This window comes from Drosophila elegans, unplaced genomic scaffold (assembly GCF_018152505.1).
Source record: "Drosophila elegans isolate 14027-0461.03 unplaced genomic scaffold, ASM1815250v1 contig_208, whole genome shotgun sequence".
Classification (NCBI taxonomy): Eukaryota; Metazoa; Arthropoda; class Insecta; order Diptera; family Drosophilidae; genus Drosophila; species Drosophila elegans.
The window spans coordinates 19,229,631-19,252,813 of record NW_024545578.1 but is presented as its reverse complement, the minus strand read 5'-3'; the positions used below and the strand labels follow the sequence as shown (position 1 = coordinate 19,252,813).

The 23,183-nt window shown below is 36.9% G+C and overlaps 1 protein-coding gene across 2 annotated transcripts in view; it reads right to left on the bottom strand.

Moving 5' to 3' along the window:
• The window catches only part of LOC108142525 (G-box-binding factor), a 33,473-nt gene extending 25,225 nt beyond the window's left edge, over positions 1-8,248 (bottom strand). For both annotated transcript variants that reach the window (XM_017266449.2, XM_017266450.2), the window contains exon 1: positions 7,940-8,248. The gene's annotated coding sequence lies outside the window, so the exon portion shown is untranslated. The remainder of the gene's footprint in view (positions 1-7,939) is intronic.
• Positions 8,249-23,183: the final 14,935 nt, after the last annotated feature.

Here is a 23,183-nt window from a genome sequence, read left to right as displayed (position 1 = left end):
CCCGCCAAACCTGTCATCTATTTTCTCAGCAAATTTTCAGCGGCAACTTCCTGCCAGAAAACACATTTCCAATTATGATGCGAATACGAGTTGCAAACGGAGGATGGGCGGATATGCTGAGTATTCCAAGCTGCCAAGCAAAAAAAAATTAATTTGCGTGCTGTTGTTGATATTGTTTTTGGCTGTTCATGGAAAAACAGAGAACTGGTTCATGAAAAATGTAGGACAAACCGATTTGATCCAATATGATGATATAGAGAGCACGCAGTGTAGAGAAAAATAAACTTTGAAAATCATAAAAAAATCAACAAAGCTGATATTGCAAAAAATTATTAACAACAAAAGTCGATTAGGAAATTCTTATTTTATTATTGTTTGTTAGGATGTTGATAACAATAATTATTATATATTTTGATTTAGAAAAAGAAGAGGAAATTTAAGGACATATTTTTAAAACAAAATTAAAAACCGTTAAATATATTGCTTATATTTATATTTATAAAGCTTAACTTAACAATTTTAGAGATCGACAGGTCATATGGAAAAAGTTTGCATGAAAATGATAATTTAACATTAAGCCGTTGAATATTTAAATGGAACAGCACTCGGAACGCGAAGGGAACAAACAAAAGCATAAGGACACAATTGATATGGATGGCCAACAGGCAGGACAGGACATTCGATGGACAGTGGCGAAAGGAGCGATGCCAGCTTGTGGCGTAGCCAATATCCGTTGCAAGGATAACGCACTCACACACGCCGGCGTGTGTATTTTCCTTGAACTTGTTATTGATAATCTTTGTCATGGCTCGACGTGAGCATCGACAGCGGCTAACAAAAAAGCAAAGAGTCACGGGATAACGGCGCGGCTGGACCTGTTTATAAGGGGGCAGGCAAAATTATGCAGTCAACAAAATTTTTATGTTAAATTGATAGGGCTTACAAATAAAAAAACTGTTATATTATAAGTTAATGATAATTATAATTGAAAAAATTAAAAAACTAAAAAAAAGTATAATACTTTTAAAAGTATATATTTTTTTACTATTTTCCAAGCTTTTTAAAATATTTTTTGTTTTAAATCAATTGAAATAATATAAATTAACATATTAAATATGCATTAAAATATTTTTAAGTTTTGCATGTTGCTTCAATCAAGGCAAATTGTAATTCGTTTTAAAGATTTTTATGTTGTGAACAATTGATGATACTGTAAATACTCGTCCAAAACTCAAATTGCACATTTGTGATACAATTATAATATAATAATAATCAATTATAATATATAATAATCAATAATAATATAATAATAACAATAATAATAATAAGTTTCCGATAAACCAATTCGAGGTCAATAATTAAATAGTTTAAGAAAACTTAGAATGCTGATGCTATATTTTTATAATTATAACAAATTTAGGCCCCAAAATAAACTATTTTTAGCCAGTGTATGGAAGGGCACACGATGGCTGGTCGCAGGAGCCGGCCGGCGGAGTAATGAACTGCGGTAGGACCAGACAGGCGACGGGCCTTGTTTGTCCCGCCGATCGATGCAGCTGGAGTCGAGGCGAGTCGAGTCGAGTCGAGTGTATTAAAAACAAAGTCACACTGTGTGTCCTGCATCCTTGTTCGCTGCCAAAGTCAATGAACAGCGACGTGCGACGTGCAACGTGGACCGGCTATCAGGATATGAAGCGTGTGCGAAAGTTTTCCACAATTAGGATGCCAGAGCGACGCTCCTTCCTTCGGCAATAAAAAAGTTTAAAGTTGCGCTTAAATATGCATTCCATAATTCATGAATTCAGCAGGGAGCTTTGATTTTCCAGTCAACGCCGACAGCAACACGTTTCCGCCATTTTGTTGGCTGGCTGGCAACTTGTTGCATTTTCTGCATTTGAATAGTGGGAAAATGCGTGGTGGGGGCGGGTGGTAAAGTGGAAGGAAAATGTTGACATCCCGAACACGTTGAAATTTCCGCCAGACAACGAACGATGCCAGAAGCTGAAAACTTTGCCAGTCTGACATTCAAATCGCCCGAATGCATGTGTGTTAGATTGCAGGTGTGCATTCAGTATTTGAGTGTGATTCTATGTGATGCTTTTCATTTTCAATTAAATACAATTACATATCCAACTGTCAGCTTTCAGTTAATAATGAACTAAAAAAACATAGGCCAAAATTTCCCAATGGGTGCCACTTAAAAGCGCCCCAGGTAGTTCTCAAAAAGCATTCGACTTTTTCGCTTCACTCTATTTTTGACCACATCCCTCTGTAACACAGTTCAAAGATTTTCCCCATTCACTTGCCTGTTTATCTTTAGCTTTTTAAAAATATATAAACAAAACACACACCGTCACGGTTTGGTTTGTATTTACATTCGCATAAAATAAATGTTGGGTAAATAGAATCACTGGGTGATCGAATCAAATGAAATCAAATGAACTTACTTTTTAATATAATTTCCTCACTATTAACGTATCTAGAGCAGACAAAAATTATTCACCCTCGGCGCAGATTGACATTAATTGTATAAATTGAAGCGGATACGCCCGGCTGGGCACCGGAATTCCTATAAATTGTGTTCTGGCACAGGCGAATTCCATCGAAGGATTTACGCATCGAAATTCTGGGTTCCTAAGAAATTGGACTATGGATGGCTATGAGTTCGGAAATTTACTGGAAGGGTTTAAGTAATTAGAGAAACTATTACAATTTGTTGAAGAGGAAATAAGTAGCTGGAAATAAAGTTAGAAAAAGTTTTGGTACTTCTTATAACTGTAGAGTAGAGGATGTTAAATTTGCTATTTTAAAGTATTAAAGTTGTCGAATAATTATTTAGTAAGATGAGATTTATATTTAAATATACCTAACAATGTTTGCTAGAAGAGACTAAATTCGATTGGACCAAAAGTAGAAACATAGTTTGTTATTTTGAAACTATTGACAATATCTTCTATATCATTGCCTCTTCTTGTCTTGTTATTATTCTCAGACAAATTTTAATCACAAGACAACCTCTCGTAATTTTGTCACCCTACAGCCGCTAAGTGTTTAAATTATTCAAAAATGTTTTGCCTCCCAAGAGCTTATGCATTTGACGTAAATTTCGGGGTTCCCCGCGCCCTTTTTTTACGTAACTGATGTCTCCAAGGACACTTTATCATGGCTCGCGAGGCTCAAACCATTGTTGCAATGGGGGCTCAGCGGCTAAGTGGTTTTATTTTAAATCTTTCACGTTCAGCTCGGAGTCGAAAAAATGGGAGCGGGAGCGCGGAAATCTGCAGTCTTATGACAACAAGTTGCTTTCAAAAACTCAACAGTCGCGACAAGTTGTAAGCGGAATAATTTGGTTTTTCGGTTTTTCAGCTCTCTCTTCATTTCTTCTTCTGTTTTTCTGTAGCTCAATTGTTTGGTAAATGTCAGTCTTCATTTGTCAGCTACATCCTAAGTTGGCTTAAGTGGCTTCGTTGTCGGGCGGAGGATACAGATATAGCAGATTTATGTATAAAATGCGATGTGCATCATGGGACTAAGCTTTAAAGGTTTTCCACTTTGCAACGCCTCTATTGATGGACATTTAAAATTACAATTGAAATTGAAAAATTTCCAAGGAAGCACTTAATTTGGATTGTTCTTGGGCGGAGCTAATACGAATCCTATAAATATTTAGCACGACTTTTCAAGGACTAATTCGGATTAATTTATCAATCGATTCGCCGTCGAGCCTTGACACGAAATGTCAGACTCTGGATTTATGGCCCAACATTACGAGCTGCCTTGCTAATTATTTCGCTGTGTTTCGCCTTGGCTTTTACCCACTCGATAACTCGCTGCCTTTCTTTCTTGGCAGTGACTCGAGCTGGAATCAATAAAATCCGGTGGCACATGAACCCAAACACGTAAACCCCAAAAACAAAAGCCTGCAAATGTGCATGGCATCAGCCAAATACGGCCAAAACAACAATAACCAAAACCGAATGAAAGTGAATTTCACGCCATAGGCTAAAATGATTTTCCGGCAGGAAGGCATCAATCAGATCGGAAAATACTTCGTTCTGCTTACTTATTTATGCGTCCCTGGCGTATGCGTATTATTTTAGCGGTTTATTACAACCCCATTGTTGAATTCGCAGAGCTGCATAGTTGACCCTGCCGCTCTTAATATGAATATTTATTCAGTCTAATTTATTGAATATATTACAAGTTGATCAAATTTGTTTGCTATTGTTTGTTCGAATTAAAATGTTTTATAGCTTAACTTATTATGCCGAAAGTTATTTTAAAAAGTTTTCTTTTCCACTGTTGTATTAATCGGAAATAAGTTCAGTCAACAACTTCTACTAAATAATAGATTATTTTGTATCATCATAGAACATTTTTGATTATTTTTCTTGAACATTTTAAGAAACTAAAACTTCCTTCTTAATTTTTTGTTAATGCTTTTGTTAATATTTATTATTACTACAACCTCTTAATATTATAAGTATAAAAGGGGTTTCTTAAATAGCATTCAATAAATTATTTAAAGTAAAATTGAGGACAATGGAAAAGAATTTACATCTTAAACCGTTGAAATATTCCAAAAGCTATTCAAGTAAAGTTTCATTTATTTTTTTTCGTTTAAGATAAATAACCCCAGACATCTGTCCCACAAAGGAATGCTAATCAAGTGGGAAGCCGGAGCAATGAAATTATCGACCGATTTCGGATTTGGTTTCCCGTTCTCGTGTTCTTGTTCGTGCCCCCTAAGCTCCAATTGAACTCTTTTGGTCTGAAACTCGCTTCCTCGTTGCTGCCAGCCAAATGGAGCATGTAAATGCTAACCACTGGAATCCACCACCCACCTTAATCCACACCAAGGCAGGCGACCTTGTGGCAGTGGGGGGTGGGGGCCATCTTGTTTAACTCAAACAGCAATGGGCCATTTGCTGTTACATTAACCCACTATGCACAGCTCATAAATTAGAAGGCACCTCAACACCTGCGAATTGCAGTTGCAGATGCATCAGCGCCCCCGGGCAGATGGCTTAAATTTGCTCGGAATTTCACCCCGACCCTCCAATAAACACGGATTTTCATTTTGACTGCAGAAAACGTTAAATAGTTTTGTGGTTTTTGGCTGTATAGATGAAAAGTTAATACGGGTGTGGCCTTTGATGCGTCAGCTGCCCAAAATCTCACAGGTCAAGGAAGACTAATTATATTACAAAAATATTAATAGTATTTAAATCATTAATTAACAAATTGAACTGTGTATGTATAACTCCTTATTTTTTAAGTTAAATACTTCACGTTAAAATACTTCCTTAGCTTATCAAAATGTTTACCTAAACATTCTTGCCATTTACTTGGAACTATATATTTTTCTAAATTTGTTGTTATAATTTTTCAACCTGAAATATAAACCTTTTATTCTGCGAGTATACTCCGACATTTTCTACGCAGTAGTTTAGGTAACTTCAAGCTAGGTGACGACGACAAAGTTGTTGAAACTTTTATAATATTTTTACAATTCTGGCGGAGCAAGGTCGATGAAATCAAACATAAGTTAAACTACTCGTATAAATTAGAGGCACATAAATAAACAAGATCGAGATGAGCAAGTTTTCGGAGCTGTGCACATGTGACCTGTGAGGCAATCGAAAGTTGGAGCAATTTAAATGCTATAAAGTTTTTCACACGGCAAACGCCAGAACATAAACTAAGCGTATATCTGAACGAATATCCCTCCGAGGTATAAACTATATGGCCCAATATTTGTTTGAGCAATCGTCACCTGTAGATCGCCAAGAACAATGTCTGGGTACCATTTCTATCTTTTTCCATCTGCTTAACATGCTGGGCTTATGGGAATTGCCATAAAACCATTGCCAATAAGGCGTAATAGGTTTTTAATAAACCCAACAGCAGCACTCGCCATTATTCAGCCAGAAGAGGAAGGACTTCACAGGAATCCCCATATCATCGAACTATTCAACGCGGCATGGCAATAACCAAAAATCGAATAGCCATAAATGTGGGAATTTCTAGATAAATATGTGCCGTAAAAAGTCAGCCCCCTTCTCAATTTACCACTGTGTGTTTAACAACATGTTAACATGCTGACTATTGCAATGAGCTTTACGTATGCGGGCGTGCCCGTAAATCAGGCAATCGACTGTGAGCCGCAAGCCAAACATTAACCCCGGAAAAGCCCCAATCCATTTCCCGCAGGAATGGGCCTTTTGCGGTTTGTTTGCCCATAATACAATTTAACTTGCGGTTAAGCGCCCGTTTGCATTTGGTTTGATTACCGAATCCGAATTTTGGGTTTAGTTTGACCTTTTTAGGCCACCTAATCACTTGGCTTTCAAAGAATATTATTATTTTAGGAAGGTAATTTTGTTATATTCGGAGTTACATAAACTAAACATTAATATAAAGTTTAGAAAAAAAGTTATTCAGCCATTTAACGAAATTGTTTTAGTTCTTTTAAGTAAACAGCGAGCGGATTCACGGGATCAGGCACATATTATTATGATAAGCTAATAAGATCGTTCATAAAATAACTAAACACATGTACACTGGTATTTAACTTTCTTATTAACACAATTTTACAATTATATATAATGGACGCCTTACGTTTCCGGGTAATATAATCATTTTGCTAGCAGTAAAATTTTAATTTATTTACTTTATCAATTCTTGTAATGGCAATCGTAAATTTCAATACTTTCGTATTCAGAAAACTTTTGCATTCCCTTATTTGCACATCAGGCAATTATTTCTTTTATTTTTGGTTTAATGTCCTTTTCCTCATAATAAATTATAATTATATTATTTATTATTAACACATTTTTTAATAAAAATCATTGCAACACAACAGAATTTTTATTTTTCCTGCACTTTTCGTACTTAAAGATAAACATACGCTTTGTTTTCAATTCTCTAAAATTCAATTCTATATAATTTGGAATGTTTTAATTTCTGTGTGAAAAAATTTTATAGAATCTACAAATTTGTGAAAGAAAGAAATTTTCTTCCGATTCTGCTCATTTATCTCTCCACTCGGTCTGTCTGTCTAGTTATTATGCTGTTATTTATATTTCTGCGCGAAATTCTCTGTGCCCCCAAATGTTGCACAATTTTCGAATTTTGTTTTGTTTGTGTTTTTGTCATCAAACATGTTGCGTGTTTTGCCGCCGTGTGCAATTTAAGCGATGACTGGGCTCAAAGGGGGTGCAGAAATGCGGGGGGCTGAAAACTTTTGCCACGTAAATGATTTGTTTTGTCAATTATTTTGTTAGCCAACATGCAACTACGGCAAGTTCTCAGCTGATAACATCAAAACAAAGGATCGCCCCAAAGGAATAACTTTTCAGTCTGCGATTTAATTGAGAGGCGTGGCCGGGCAAATTGCATCAAGATAAACAAACAAATCCAAAATCGGCCAGAGAGGAAACGGAGTTTACGAGCCTCAGATTAAATGTCTGATATTGTCTGATTTTCCGTAGATTTTATGAAGTGCCGGGGATCGCTTCGGACGGGTTTGTCTGCGGCATCTGTTTAGACGAGTGAGTCCACTTGCATAAATATTTATCGCACTCGCAGCCAGCTGATTATTTATCGTTACCAGGCCAGCCTGACGCAAGATTAAAAATTAATGAAACACATGTGAACTCGACTCTCTCTCTCGATTTTCAATTTCAAATTAATGCACATTTGCTATCCAAGCGGCTAACAAAAATAACAGAAAATCAGAGTTTTGTGGATGGAGAACCCGAAAAACACCGCTGCTGAACAGGCAATTGAGTGATGGATTGGCATTGGCCCCACTACCATTCAGTTTTTCTCGTTTTTTATGCCTTGTCTTAATTAACATGCGCGACATTCTGTTATTTTTTTGTGACATATTTTTAGGGTCTGACGTTAGAGTACTAGATATTCGGGAGGAAATTACCTTGAAGCAACTGCAACTCGAACAATTTAAAACTCACACTCACTACAGCACTAGCAATATCTTTGGTTAATTCATTGGCGAATGATGCGCTCGGCCAGAGAAATAAATTTCCCAATTTATTGCACTAAATTTGTGGCACTAATTGCACTTAGCCGCAATCGCGATAACTCAAAATAACACACGCGGCACTCAGGATTCCAAATAATCAGAAAAATATTCAAAAACACATAGAGAGATCTTTTGAAATTCTTTTTTAGCGGACTGTAAAGCGCATATGACCGTTTCAGCGTGCGGGCCGTTGCCAACTGAATCGGTGGATGGGAATCGGGAAATAAAGCCAGCCCCGAATCGTTAATACAAGGCTCGTGTATCTTTCGGATTTTCCGCTCGTTTTGGTTCGCGTATCTGTCGGGTTTTACTTCGTGTGGAAAAGCCGGCAAAACAAAATGTAAATAACAGTGGGCAGGGGGGTTTATTGGGGGGATTGGTGGGCTGAGAAGCCGGCTTTTGGTCTCAGTGTTGAGCTTTGCAGATTTTACGCCTTACGACCAAACGTCAGACGAATGGATGCCCCCTGTCCCCGATTACACCCATCACCCAACACCCATCGTCCACCACCCCCACCCTTCTGTTTGCTTTGCGGCTTTTCGGGGTTGTTAGAGAGTGTGCCTGTGTGTGCGAGCGTTTGTTTGTAGATACTTCGGCTTGGCCTGCAATTGGCGGGAAAATTTGTGGATGCTATTCGCAGAAAGCCTTTGAAGGTATCAAAATTTTAAGGATTTTTTAAAACCCTTATAAAAATATATTACAATTTATCGCAGAGAAATAATGAATTTGAACTATTTTAATACATTATAGTATCTATTTATTTTGAACCTTTATCATCTAACCTAAAACTACACCAAATAAAACTACCAAAGGTATAAATGTATCATATTTCATTTATATTTTGACCAGTATATTAAACTCTTACTCAAATAAATAAAACTATTTTGATTGTTGCATTAAAAAATTCTCTACGATATATTTATTCAAAACATTTATTTAAAAAAAAAAAATACTATTTAAAATACTTCAGTGTTTTATTGTTCCCTTTTAGTTAAAACTATAAAAATTTAAATTCCTAGATATTTTTTGTTCATTACTGTCGTAAGCTAAAGTTCTTAATAAAATATTGTATTATAATAATTGCAATACATTTTTAGCAGTTTTGATTTCTATTTAACTGACACATTAAAAAATTACATCGTTGATATAAACATTGAAAACATTTTTTATAAGTCTAACAACTATTTTAATATGTTTTTAATAATTATTTGTTGTCTAACTCACAATCCACCATGTCAACATGTTGCATGCGCAATAAATGTTGCCAACACACATTGCTCATGCGCCCTGTTGTCCCATTCGCCGAGTTCTTCGTTGTTTTTCTTAGCCTCCCCCATTCCTCCCACCAGCACCACCCCCTGACCACCCCTCTGGCCCACCAATTTCGAACACCATTGCCTATCCCAACCAACACGAGCGACCGCCTAACGCTGCCAAAGTGACAACCTTTCAGTTTTATCGCTCCTACATAGCCATGGTGTGTATGTTTGTCAGTGTGTGCTTGCCAATGTTTGCGAGAGTGTGTGCCTGTGTGTGTATAAATAATGTAACAGTAAATTAGCGTGTTTGACACACCGTGGGCGTGGCCAAACGGTGCGTGCGTTGAACAATCTCAATCAAGTTTATATTTGTAATTGCGAATAAGTAGAAGATAAAAGGATACACTGGTGATTTCATGACCCTAAAGAAAACTCTCTTTTTACAGCTTTGTTTTTAAAAAAATTAAATTAAGGAAAAGTGTTTTTTTAATTTAACAGGAAGGAATATTTACCAATTATTATTGAGCATATCGTACTATTAGCTGACCGATTAGTTCGAAAGCTAAATTTTTTATGCACGCAAGTAAAATCTTTTCTGTAGGAAATACAACAATTGACACTTAAATTGGCCGCGGGGAAAATATTTGATTTATTGCTTAGCTAAATAAAATGTTTTAGTACACTTAACATTATTTTTCCTTTACTATAACTTGCCATAACAATACGTGTCTTATATATGTAGTATGCTGTTGATAAATAATTTTTTTTAATTAATTTGATGAATTTGAATGCATTAAATAACCTATATTTAGCTATGTACATCAGGAATACTATGAAACAAATTGTCACTTGAGCTACATTATTTAATTATGATTATTTTATTATTTTGGCAAAACTAAACAACATAATAAGCAGATAGAAATATTTTTCGTCTCATTAAATCGTAAACCAAATGATGTGACTCAATTAAGAATGATTATATGCCCATTCGTTTGATTTAGTCAAATTGTTTATGTATTTTTCATGTGTTCATAAAATCGAGAGGAAATTATTTTTATATTACCGTCCCTGGCCAATTACAAGTTGCAACAACAATGAGCATCCGCCGCTGTTTTTCGTTCAAGATATACTGAAGCCTAAATAAAAATTGAACATTGGGAAAATCCCAAGAAAAAAATGGGGAAATAACAACACCAAAAATATTTTAAACGAATCGACCAATCTATACTCATTAATATAGACTGAGGGAAGAGTCTTCGATTAAGAAAATTAAAAATTAATATAATCTAATAGAGGCGCTTAAATTCTAAAAATCACATTGTTAGTGTTCCCAAAAATACAGTATAAATAAATAAAATCTTATGGTCGGAAATCAAAAAAAAAAAAAGAAAAACAAGCAAGTAGACAAGCGGACAAAGCGAATTGTGCACTAGAACAATAATTAAAAGTCAAGTAGGAGCGGTATGAGAGGAAGAGAAATACAAAACATTCTTTTGACTTTTTCTCCCCTACCAACTAGATTCATTTCGTAAAACATCGAACGGGCCAAGACGTAAATAAGATCGTCTTCCTCTCGTTTTTGGAGGAAATCTTGAGAGTCGCCAGCAGGCGCCACCAAAGGGCACTCGGTGAGATGACGCGATCGCAGAGTTCGCCTCGCATCTAACTGATCACAGACTTTTCGCACCTGTACAAATCAGTTGTTGTTGCTAATGTTATTGTAGTGTCTGCTGGCCAATACGTATTTTTGGTTCATTGCCAAACAGGCGAACAGCAAAAAAGCGACTGAATATCCCAAAAATTAGTATGGGTAGGGGTGAATAAGTTACTTGTGAGCATACAAATTCTATTATTTTTTTTATTTTCTATGTGTGTTTAGTTAATATCTGTATTTTATATGTATCCCTGAAGGTATATATATTTTTAAACTTTTTTATTATGTTGCTTGCTTTTTCTGTCAGCATTTTAATTAAACGCACTGTACTTATGTTTATAGCGCTGATGCGTGCAAGCCAATAATTTTTTAAGCACATTCATTCCCAAGAATTAATTTAGTTTTCTAAACTTCCTCAAACAAAGAAAGCAAATCAAGGATTATGCATACCCAATCTTTTCATGGGGGTTAATGATGATATTAGTTATATTTATACTATAAACATTTACATTTATTTAGTAAAAAATAAATTTTTTGTAGACTAAATGTATTTGTATAAAAGTTAATAATAGTATTTATATTTTTGTTAGCTAAAAGTACTTGTCTTTTATATTTTTTTATTCAAAATTAATTACAAAAATCCATACAATAATAAGTAGAACAAGAAAGAAAGCAAACTTCGGCAAGCCGAAGTTCATATACCCTTGCAGCTATCGCAAGAATTAAATATTTTTGAAAACATTAAAATTATGATTTACTTGCGTATATGTTTAAAAACATTGAAACAGCAAAGTTATAATTTTTTTTCAATTATTTTTCCGATTGTTCCTATGGGAGCTATATGCTATAGTTGTCCGATTTTGATAAAATTTTAACCATAATTCTGAAATATTTAACCATTGCTTTATGTCGAAGAACAAAACAAAAATTAAAAAACAGCAAAGTTATAATTTTTTTTCAATTATTTTTCCGATTGTTCCTATGGGAGCTATATGCTATAGTCGTCCGATTTTGATGAAATTTAAACCATAATTCTAAATTATTTAACCATTGCTATATGTCGAAGAACTAAACAAAAAATTAAAAAACAGCAAAGTTATAATTTTTTTTCAATTATTTTTCCGATTGTTCCTATGGGAGCTATATGCTATAGTCGTCCGATCCGGCTCGTTCCGACTTATATACTACCTGCAATAGAAAGACAACTTTTGGGAAAGTTTCATGCAGATAGCTTTAAAACTGAGAGACTAGTTTGCATATAAACGGACGGACAGACGGACAGATGGACGGACAGACGGACGGACGGACGGACAGACGGACAGATGGACGGACAGACGGACGGACAGACGGACATGGCTAGATCGACTCTACTAGTGATGCTGATCAAGAATATATATACTTTATAGGGTCGGAAACGTCTCCTTCACTGCGTTGCAAACTTCTGACTGAAATTATAATACCCTCTGCAAGGGTATAATAAAAAACATGTTTTAATTACTTAGCAGACCTAAGATGAAACCAATTAAGCTACAATCGGTCAATGAACTTCCCCCGTACGACCTACTTCAGCACGTACAATAAATCTGTCTTTTATCTGCCAATTCGCCGCATTCTGTCCCAAAGGGATTTCGTGGGCCGTGACTTCTTGGTCAGCCCCGTGGGGCAGCGATTCTCTCCGGGATTCCCAAAGTGCGGCATGTTTGTGCCCCCACCTTTTATACTTCTTTTATGGGAAGAATTTGGCTGTAAATTGGGCAACAGTAATTCATGTCGTGCGCTGAAATATGCGAAACATTTTTAAGACTTAATTGATATGACTGTAAATTATACTTGGCTGTGATATATGGTCTCTTCAATGGCGCGATAATCATATATTTTGAATGACTGAGTGGATATTAAATCTTTTTGAAAGCGCTTGTGCAATTTGGTATTGCTTTCAAAATAGTTTTTTGCTTTTACTGTATAAAAAAGGTGAATTGCAGCTTCTGTAAATGTTAGTAATGGTTTATCTTTAGAAAAGCACAATATATTCAAAACTTATTTAAATAATAAATCAAATTGCAGCTTCTGTAAATGTTAGCAATGGTTTATCTTTAGAAAAGCACAATTTATTCAAAACTTATTTAAATAATAAAACAAATATTCTTTTAATTTTGTATAACAAATTGAAGAGCCTTATTTCACTCTTGCATAAACAATTTTTCTAAACAAACTATAAACATTTTATAACTATTTAGTCAACTTAAATTAAAGCGTGTTCTTTAACATTAAAGTTTTTCAAATGCACAAATGTTAATCCACGAACACATCCATCTTAGCTGGCTTAGTATTAACCCCATTTGGCCTAAATGGATTCCCGTTTGCCTTGATGAATGCATTTTCCTGACGGCACGAAAGCCAAGGAAATATCACTTACAAAAGTCATTCGAAATAATTGCATAATGAATAGGCGGTACAAAGAGTGGGGTCAGCGGGCTCCATTCCTGTTTCCGTTCCGGTTCCAGTTACCCCAAATGTTCTTGCTGGCAAGCTGCGTGTGGTTAATCAGTCCGATTAATCTACGCAGGACGAGTGCAAGTGTTCTGCGAAGGCGGAGGACACGAGCCAGCGAGCGGTTGGTCCTTGTTGATGATACTGTTAATTTGCACATAAGTTGCACGTGTAGCGGAACGGGAACAGGTCCCTGGATCAAGGGTTTCTCCTGCAATTAATTTACTTTGGCAGGACATGCGACCGCCTGCTGGGTGGAAGTGGAACCCCAGAGGGTGTGGGTGGGTGTCCTTGCCTCCTGGCCAGCTCATTACGGCAGCCAGGAGCCATTGTCATATGGAAAGTCTTGGCCGGATGACAATGTGAAAGCCGCATTTAATTGGCATTGGGAATTCGCCGGAGTTGGTAAAAGAATGGAGTGGAATGGAAGGAAAATGACAGGCCAACAACAAACGGAGAAATGACAATGACTCCGACTTTTGACTTCGACTCCGACTCCGGCTCCTGCACTTATACGTGTCCTCCTGCAGCGCTAGTCACAGTTCGAGACTTTTGATTGGCATGTCCTAAATACGGACAGTGCGTGTCACAACCGAAGTGATCTAGAAAACAGTATTCTCATACACTCTAAGAGCCAGTTTGATGTCAGAAAAGAAATCTAAAGAAAAAAAATAATAAAATAAATATTTTAAACATCACTCATCAAAGTATATTAAATCTAGCTTAAATTTTATAATTATACTAAATATATATATATACAAATTGCTAAGATATACATATGCCCAAAAATTACCTCGATGTGTAGTGAAAACTTTTTGTTGAGTCAACGCAAACGGAAGTGCAAATCACGAGTCTTATTAAAAGTTTATTTTTGATCATTAAGTGAATAATGCAAATAGCATAATGCACGATATATGCGAAGCTTGAATATTTGGTCAGGTGCGCAAAGGGACGGGGACGTAAAAATAATTTGCATTTCATTTAGCCGACAAATGTTTTAAGTAAATTCTGTGGCTGTGGAGAATGCGGATTGTTCCCAGCGATTCGGCGGAAATGACGGCTATAAAAGGCAACTGCCGTATGCGGGATACGTGTAGCTAAACAACCGTAAAATATATGCGTACCCCAGTCATTTTGCCACCCCTCACGCACGCACAGTAAAGACAATTAGTGTAAGGAAAGCGCGCCTTTGCCACACCCCCTTCCTGCGCCCACTTCGTGACTTTTGGCGCTTCATCCAGGGTATATTTGGCTTCCCCCTGCAACTTCTCAAAAAAAAATAAACCCACCCTCCTCCTTTTCACACATGAGCATTTCTTTATTTGCAAAATGTGAGCTGAACGAAAGAAATAAGGTGCGGCTCAGGCCATAAAGCGAAATTAAATAAAAAAATGCTTACATAAAAAGCCGAGAGAACCATTCAAATGGGGGAAAACCCCAAAGACAGCACCGTACTCACTGGAGATTTAATTTTCGTTTCTCAAATGTGGTGCGTAATTTGCCAGTTTTGCGTTCCTCATTTCGAATTGAGTTTATTCTGGGACCTAATTAAATGCTTTGCTTTAAAATTGCTATTACGAGATTGTGGCTTTGCTTTGGCTACATGTACATTGACAAGAACAATTGGATTTCCTATAATATGAGTGTGTGCATCTCCAGGGCGAGCAAACATAGAACTCAACACAAATAGAAAACTCAATTAAACCGTTTACATAGACAAAATAGAAGTTAATTGCTTGAAAATGTTGACTTTAAAGAAAAACGTAGAAATATAGTTTTATAACCCAATGTGGGCATGACTACATATATACATTGTTTTAAACATAAAAAATGTGGGAGAATGAATTTGTATCAATAAAGGAAGCTAGCTTCGTCAAGCCGATCCCTATATTCTTTTAGCGAATCCAAAAATACAATATTGTATAGAACGAGTTAAGACTAAGAAATACTGTACTAGTGCTGTTGTTCTTCAATTAACAAGAAAATTATTTCATTTTTTAAGACGTTGATTTATAATATAACTCAGACAGCCTGAAATGAGGTTGCTAATTATCCAAGCATAAATTACCAGATCCCAGACTATCCCAACATGCCATTGCCACCTCATAGCAGGTGGTATAAGCCCCAAGACTTAGGCCAAAAAAGTGAGTCAAGAATTAATGAATTCCCAGAACTTCTCCCTCTTAAAGAGAAATGCCTGTAATCGAATTAGTGGAATTAATTTTTGATGATATTGAAATTAGTTGCAGGCAGCACCACAAATTTCAGGACCTCGATCTGGAGGGGGTATTATTTTCGCCTCAGGGGGTTGGTAAATTATATGCGGGACTCGAACTACAAAACACTTTGGGCTGTTCCGCATTCCTCGATGGCGTGTGTGGGTGCATAAATTTAGTTTGACATCCCGGGTTTGACTTTTGGCCCGTCGCCTTTCATTGTGCTCTTTTGGACCACTTGATTCTGGCATGTAGGTAATCCCCAGTCCTTCAGTAACGACGGCTTCCACCTTCATTATTAATGACTCTTCGACATGTGTGTCAGGTTCGCCAAGTTTTGTTGAAAAGCAATTTTATTTACTTTTATTTCGTGCCGTTGCAACAGCAACTGCTATTGCTACTGCTACTATTCCTGTTGATATTCGATTTGTGCTTATAAATGGAGGGCTGCTATGTGTCATGTTATTATTTATTGTGTGCTGCAAATTAAATGCCAAAATACGTTGAATATTTAATGCAGGTCTGCTTAAAGTTTTCCCCCCCGCCCCGCTACACATGAGTTGGCGTTGAAGTTTCTGAGTTTCGCTACATTTCCTACATTGTCCTTGTCCTTGGGGCGACCGCCCAGTCGCCCAGTCGCCCAATCACCCAACCTTCCATCCGCCCACCAGGACATGATAGCACTCTAACTACAGGAAAAAGAAAGAAACTTCGCAGGAGCGAGGGAGAGCGCAAGTGTTTGCATGTCAGCGAGTAATAAGCACAAGGGCCATAATAGTTTTGCCAGTTATTTTATTTTTCTCTCCCCCCAGAAGCATTTGCGCCCAAAAATTCCGCCACGATTACGCGGCCCTGACTTGCAAGCCTCCAAGAGCCAACTGCTCCTACTACAGATAGCACAACTTTTTATGAAAACCAAAGAATAATACAAAATGGGATATTTTTAATTTTTAAAAACCCTCACCAAAAGCTATTTTACAATATAAAATGTTTTCTTTTTTCTCTAATTTGGAAAAAAAGTATATTGCCATCTTTTTTATAGTTCTAAGTTGAACGTTATAATAAAAGTGCGTTTTGGTCTGTTTTTTAAAAAGATTTTTACAATTTGAAAATTTTGTTATGATTCAATTTTTATTGACATAATAGCAAGGGTCAAAAAAAAGAATAAAGACACAAATTTAAAATAATAAACGTTTAAAAAAAAAATATATGTGGCTTAAGGAACTGTTGGTACTGACAGATACATAACCTTGTTTTAGTGTTTTACTGCTGGTACTTATAGTTTTTGAATGTATTTAAAGTAAATAAATTTAATTGATGGGTATGCAATTATTTTCTTCTGTGTAGACTAGACCAAGTCGAGCAGGCCAGGCCAAAAGAGAACAGACGCCTCCACCTCGTTGAGCGTCTTGGGAGGCAGACATAAATGTTGGACATTAACGGGTAATTTTCTTGCAATTTTGTAGTCGTTAGCGTTTTGTGGCAAGGACGATGACGACGCGCCGCGTTGACAACAGCAGGCAAAAATTTAATTTTCACAAAAATGTTCGCCACAACTCGCATAAATTGTGCAGCTAATTTTGGATGGCAGCAACAGGAGCAGCTGCATCCGGCAGAGGAGATTTAAAAAAAACACTTATTTAACTAACAGCTTTAAAGCGGCGGAGTGGCAAAAGCAATTCCGAATGGAAATCCATTAGCGGCGGACAAATTTGTAATTTCCGCTGCTGGGCACACGCACGCAGGACATCCAGCACACAGCTGGACACTCGCCGCCCCCTCATCGCTGTTTTTGAGGTGTGTTCGGTCAGGTAATTTCATTTACCTTACTCATTTAGCACGTTTCTTTGAATGAGGGTCGCGACAGGGGGCGGTGGGTGCCGGTGGGAGGTCTTTTTCCGGCTGTTTGCATGATAAAAATCACATACACTCCTTAAATTTCAACAGCACGCGATGTCGGATGATTATCCTTGAACCAAAAAAAAATAAAAAAAAAAAAGAAAGGGAAACAGCATGAGAGGAGCGCAACCCACACCTTTTCCGTGGCTTGGCCTTTGTCTCCTTTCTCGGCCAGCAGACACTCAACCTTTTTGACTTTCCTGATAGAAATTAATGCTCTGGCTTTGTCCTCATAAAATTTTATTTGGAAATGTCTGCTTTTCATTTGCCCAGCACACGCAAGCTCCTGAAATCTCGCTTAAAGGATGTTTCTCCCCCTTTCCAATGCCTGCCACTTTTTAATGAAATTCCATAACCTGGTAATCAAAATCCAGCACCCGGATGACCTAAAATATTCCCCACACTTGCCAGAGTGTCGCCAGAGCGGCGACAAGATTGAACGGAAGTTGTAAATTATTCAGCCTCATATTCCCAAATTTAGGGAACCAGAGGATTGCTCATCTCAAAAGGTTTGGACCAAATACTAACATTTTATACCATTAAAAAACTATGTTAATAACATAAGAAAATTATAATGAACAAAAAGTATACATTAACTTAGGGTATGACACAAATGTTAAGTAAGCTAAAACTTTATGTTTTGTTTATTTGAGGGAAATAACCTTTATTTGTATTGTCCCTTTTCTTTTAAGCCTAGATCAAAAACTATCCAAAGCTAGTTTTAAAAGCATACAATTCTTCCGCTTCCGTTGTAAGTTTTTAATTGATAAAATACAAATCAATTACTTGTCAAGCTCATCATATAACTTTCTAATAACTCGATGATGAAGCGTAAAGAGTAAGCTATCTTTATTTACTTTGAAACTATTACACTTTACTTGAAATATTTACAACAATTTGCATTCTAATGCATGCCCATTTTGCTGCAAATCGGACTTAAAATTAAACTAAGTTCATTCCAAGCCATAGCCTGCCAATCTGCAATCTGTTTCAACCTCAGAGACCAGCTCCGCTGGGTTTTGTGTCCCCGTTCTAGGCTCAGTTTAATTTACATTTATCCACACGTTTAACCAGTTTGCTGCTCCCCGACTCCAGGTGGAGTTCATTTGCCTAGTCTGCGTCTGGTTCTGGGTCTGAGTTCTGGTCCGACTTTTGGTCCTGCTCCTGGCCAAAAGTCCCCGTGGTGCCTTGGCACGCAGACACACACTCTCGCAGAAACAGGAAGCGCCTGACACCGTACAAAATGTTAAACACTTTGGCAACATTTGCTTAAAACTTTTGCCAGTCTCTGTCTATCCACCCCGAATTTCCAAGGGAAAGGGATTTGGAGGGGAAGCGTGTGCTTTCTAGTTGCGGTTGCTGCACACAAAAAGTCACCCGGCACTATGCAGTTAAACCAACAACAGCAGGAGCAGCAGTTGATATACACTGGGAAAAAAATACGATCTAATTCATGACTCGGACTGTTGTTTTCATCTCGTTAACCAGAATTATTTATGTCTATGATTACATTTTTTAATGTTTTTTAAATTAAATAATGAATAATAATGAACAATTGAATGGTAAACAATGGTAAAGTTTTTTTTTTAAAACAATGTTGTGAAGTGTAACGAAAGCAATGATTATGGTAAATATTTATGAATTAAATAAATTCCTTTTTTTTTAAGTTGATGATGATATGTAATCATACGGAGGAAAAATGATTATATTTGATCATATCATCAAAAATCGGGAAAATCGTGATGACGTTATAAAGTGTATAAAGTGTAAGCCAAAAGATTTTTGAAATCATAAATTGAGTTTAAGTAATTAAGTCATACAAATTTTGTGCTACTTAAATAAAAAATAGGCTTATAATTTTTTCCTAGTGCAGCTGCTACAACAATGGCCAAAAGGTAAACGTGGCAAACAAAAGGCACGCCCGGAAATGGCAAAGCTGCTTGACTACAAAAACAACAGCAATGAGGTCCTGCAGCAGGAATAGGAGAAGGGAATCAGGAGCCTTATTCAGGAGCTGGAACAGCAGACGGCACTTGGCCACTCATTGTCGGTCGCCATGGTGAATCCTCAGGTGTTTTGCGCACAGTTTACTACGTTTTTCATTTAACCAACATTGGGTTCAGGTCGTTTGTCCTGCTTTTTCCTGGCTACTGGATCCTGCCGCTTTGTTGTTTGCTGTTTGGTTTGCGGTTGCCAGCGGACAGCCAACGACACCTCTTGTTGTCCGAGCATAATTAAAAATTCACATAAATTTAGCTTAGCGTTGACACACACACATTCTAATTGGGTTAATTATGTGTCGCCTGGACCTTAAAAATGTCAGCCAGTCTGTGTGGATTGCACGTGTGTTATGGTAGAGTTGTCAGCTTCACCTGGACAAGAGCCCAGTTCCAAGTACATTAACAGCAAATTATGGTGTCGCATATGAGGTTAACGAAAGGGAGTTTAAGAGAGGTGAAAGCATTCACTGGTAAGTACATGATGTTCGGGGAAAGTAAAATGGCACACATGTAATCCACTGACAAGTAACACTCTTATTTTGACAAATTATGTACTATTAATTACAGCTTGACCTCACCTAAACCCCTTTCTACCTGAAAAATGATTCCGTTTATATTAATTTAAGCTTAAAAAACATCTTCAGCTTTATATATGTCAATTAGTTGATATATTTACCTTATCAACTTTATATATATTGATCTTCCTAAAACATAAGCTTTTAGCTAATAAAAATTATTAGTATTATGATTTGGTACGAGTAAGTAAAAGTTATAAAGTCTATAGATAATAAAGTAAATCCTATCCTATTTTGAACTCACCCGCAAATAAATGTATGCTTTGTGAACAGTTTTATTTTCTGTACAAACTTTCTTGGTCCAAGTCCTTTAACCCTTAATGCTGATCCACTGTTTCATGCTTAATTACACATACGCCCCGTTTGGCATGCTCCGGACGGTTGTCCGTTTTTATGCCCACCTTGTTGCATAATTTAGGCCACAATTTCGGCTTGCCAACGGCTTAAGTAGCCAGAAAAGTTTTTATGTGACCGGGTCTACGTGTGGGGTCCCCAAAGACCAAACCTGAAAGCAGGCAATAAAACAGATTTAAGTCGGGAAAATTACATGAAAAGTGTGACAAGATGGACCATAAAATAATGAAACATAATAATAATAATAATGCGAGGGCTGCAACTAATCCCAAGGAAACGCTCTTTGACACTCGAAGAAAGCAAAAAGCGCACAAAAGTATGCAACATATAATGGCAAATGTGAACAGCTTGTGAAGGGGGAAAAATCGGGAGAAATGGAAGAAATGGGGGACTGGGAATGGAGAAGCCAGCCAAGGCGAGACAAAATTAATTACTCGACGAGGAAATGTAATTACGAAAATATTTAGCCCAAGCTCAGCGGCATGCCAAGGCAACAAAATGCCATTTGTCAAGCGGTGTCCCACCGAGCAGATTTCTTCGGGTCAGGCTCGGGGGAAATCCTTGATATCCTTGATATTGCTGCGAGTGTGTGTGTGAGTGTGTGTAGCCAATAATATGCCGCATACCGAATTTAATGATTTATGAGACACGGCAATTAATCAAATTAATCAAAATATCATTAAAGTTTGGCGCAGTGCAGCAACGCCTTTTTAAATGCCTTCGGAATAGATTCCATTTGGTATCCTATCCCCCCACCATTTCTCATTTTATATATCCTCACTCTTTCATTTGACATTTGTGCGTGCCATATGCACATTAATTCCGCACAAGCAGAACTTTTCCGGACGGCGTGTGGAAAAAAGTTTACTTTATGGCCCACTTATTCCAGAGGCCGGAACGATGCGGTTTTCCTATAGCGCCTATTCTGCGGTAATTATCCACTCACCGCCAACCAACTTGCGCAATTGCGTTTCTATGTAAATCCGTTTGGACGGGAAATCGGAATTGGAACCGCTGTTGCAATCGCCATGTAAATGCCAACCGATGGCCTCGTTGCATCTCTTTGAATAAAGATCCTTGGGTTGACTTTAAAGATTACAATACTTTTTAAATTTATAAATGTTATTTATTTGTTTAGCACTTGAGAACTTATAGCACTAGCTGTTGAGGTCTTACACTTAGTTCAATTAGTGTAAATTCTTGCATTTCCTGATTTCAAATTCAAAGAAAACGTTTAAAGCTATAGGTTTTATTTTATTTTCCGAGCTACTATTATTTTTAAGCAGTTTTTGGGTCTTAAGCTATTTTTTTATTTATTTATATTTTTTATACTAAAGATACAAGTTGCGAAAAGAATTTAATGCTTATTACAAATTTAGTTAATTTTTAATTTTAGCATCTGAAGGAAAACAAGGATATTTTTTTATAAGTTTAAGTTAAATTCGATTTTTAAATAAAGGTTATTAAAATGATCGAATGATTTAATATCTGGTTTTGAGTGCAGTACGGCCATTTAATTAAAATCTATTAATTAAAATTTTTCGGAAGCACACAACATTTCAGGACTAGATTTAAGTAAAAATAGTTTTAATTTTCGGTATAAATCTAAATTGCAAACAATTCAAAACCGAGATCTGCCGTTCTTTAAGGATTTCACCCGCGACGTATGCCACAAAATCTTTTTGTTCCAGCCAGCCAAGCCGAGAAAATTGAATTCCAGCTACGGCAAGGCTGATGGCTCCGATGGTTATGGCCATGTCTCGCTTTCAGTGTTGACAGCTCCGCTGACATGCTGGCCATAAACACGGCCAATGCCAGAGGGGAAATCATGGGGATCGGCGGGATAGGACGCAGACCGAAGGGCTTCAGTTTGGTTTGTGTGCTGCCGCCAGCATTAAACCGCAAAATTTAATTCCCTTATCAGAAAGTGACAAGCGTGCGTAGTTAATGCAATTTTGCAGCGCATTTAACATGACATTGCTGCCGTCGAGGATGAAGGAAATCTTTGTGATGACGTAAAAGAGAAGTACCAAAACTACACAGAAGGACAAATAAAACAAGAAAACCGGTTATTAAACGTTCCTGAATATGTTGCCTGTAAAAATGAATTGCATTATTATTCTCTGGCAGTTTAGTTGCTATTTAAATATAGTTAAACTGCAATAATATGAAGTATAAACTTTATTTAGTTAAGTATAAGAATTTTATATTTTTAACATATTTAAAATATTTTTACATATCCTGCTAAGCAATATTATACATTTTTGCATTAGAAATATATAATACTAAAATTAGAACAAAAAGTTTTATGTGCAAGGTTTCAAAAAGACCGATCCGCAGGGCTTTTTCCATTATCCAACGGAAGTTGTTTACTTCCAGGATTGGTTTTTTCACGGCTACATTTCTTCTTTGTCTTCAGCCTGGAAAAACCGCAAAATGCGAAGCTAAAACTTGCCCACTTTTGGGCCAAATTACAATTCCGCTGATTGCATTGCCCACTCTAGACAGGGTTTTCTTTGGGTTCCAGCTGAAAAGCGCCTTCGGCTCATTCACATTTTCCACGCGTTATTCACACTTTACGCCTAGATTTTGAGCGCCATGAATCCTCCAACTGTTTTGCATATTTGTGTGTTTGATCCTTGGTCCGGATTCCGGAGTCCGAAGTCCGTGGTACGTAGTCCGTAGTCCG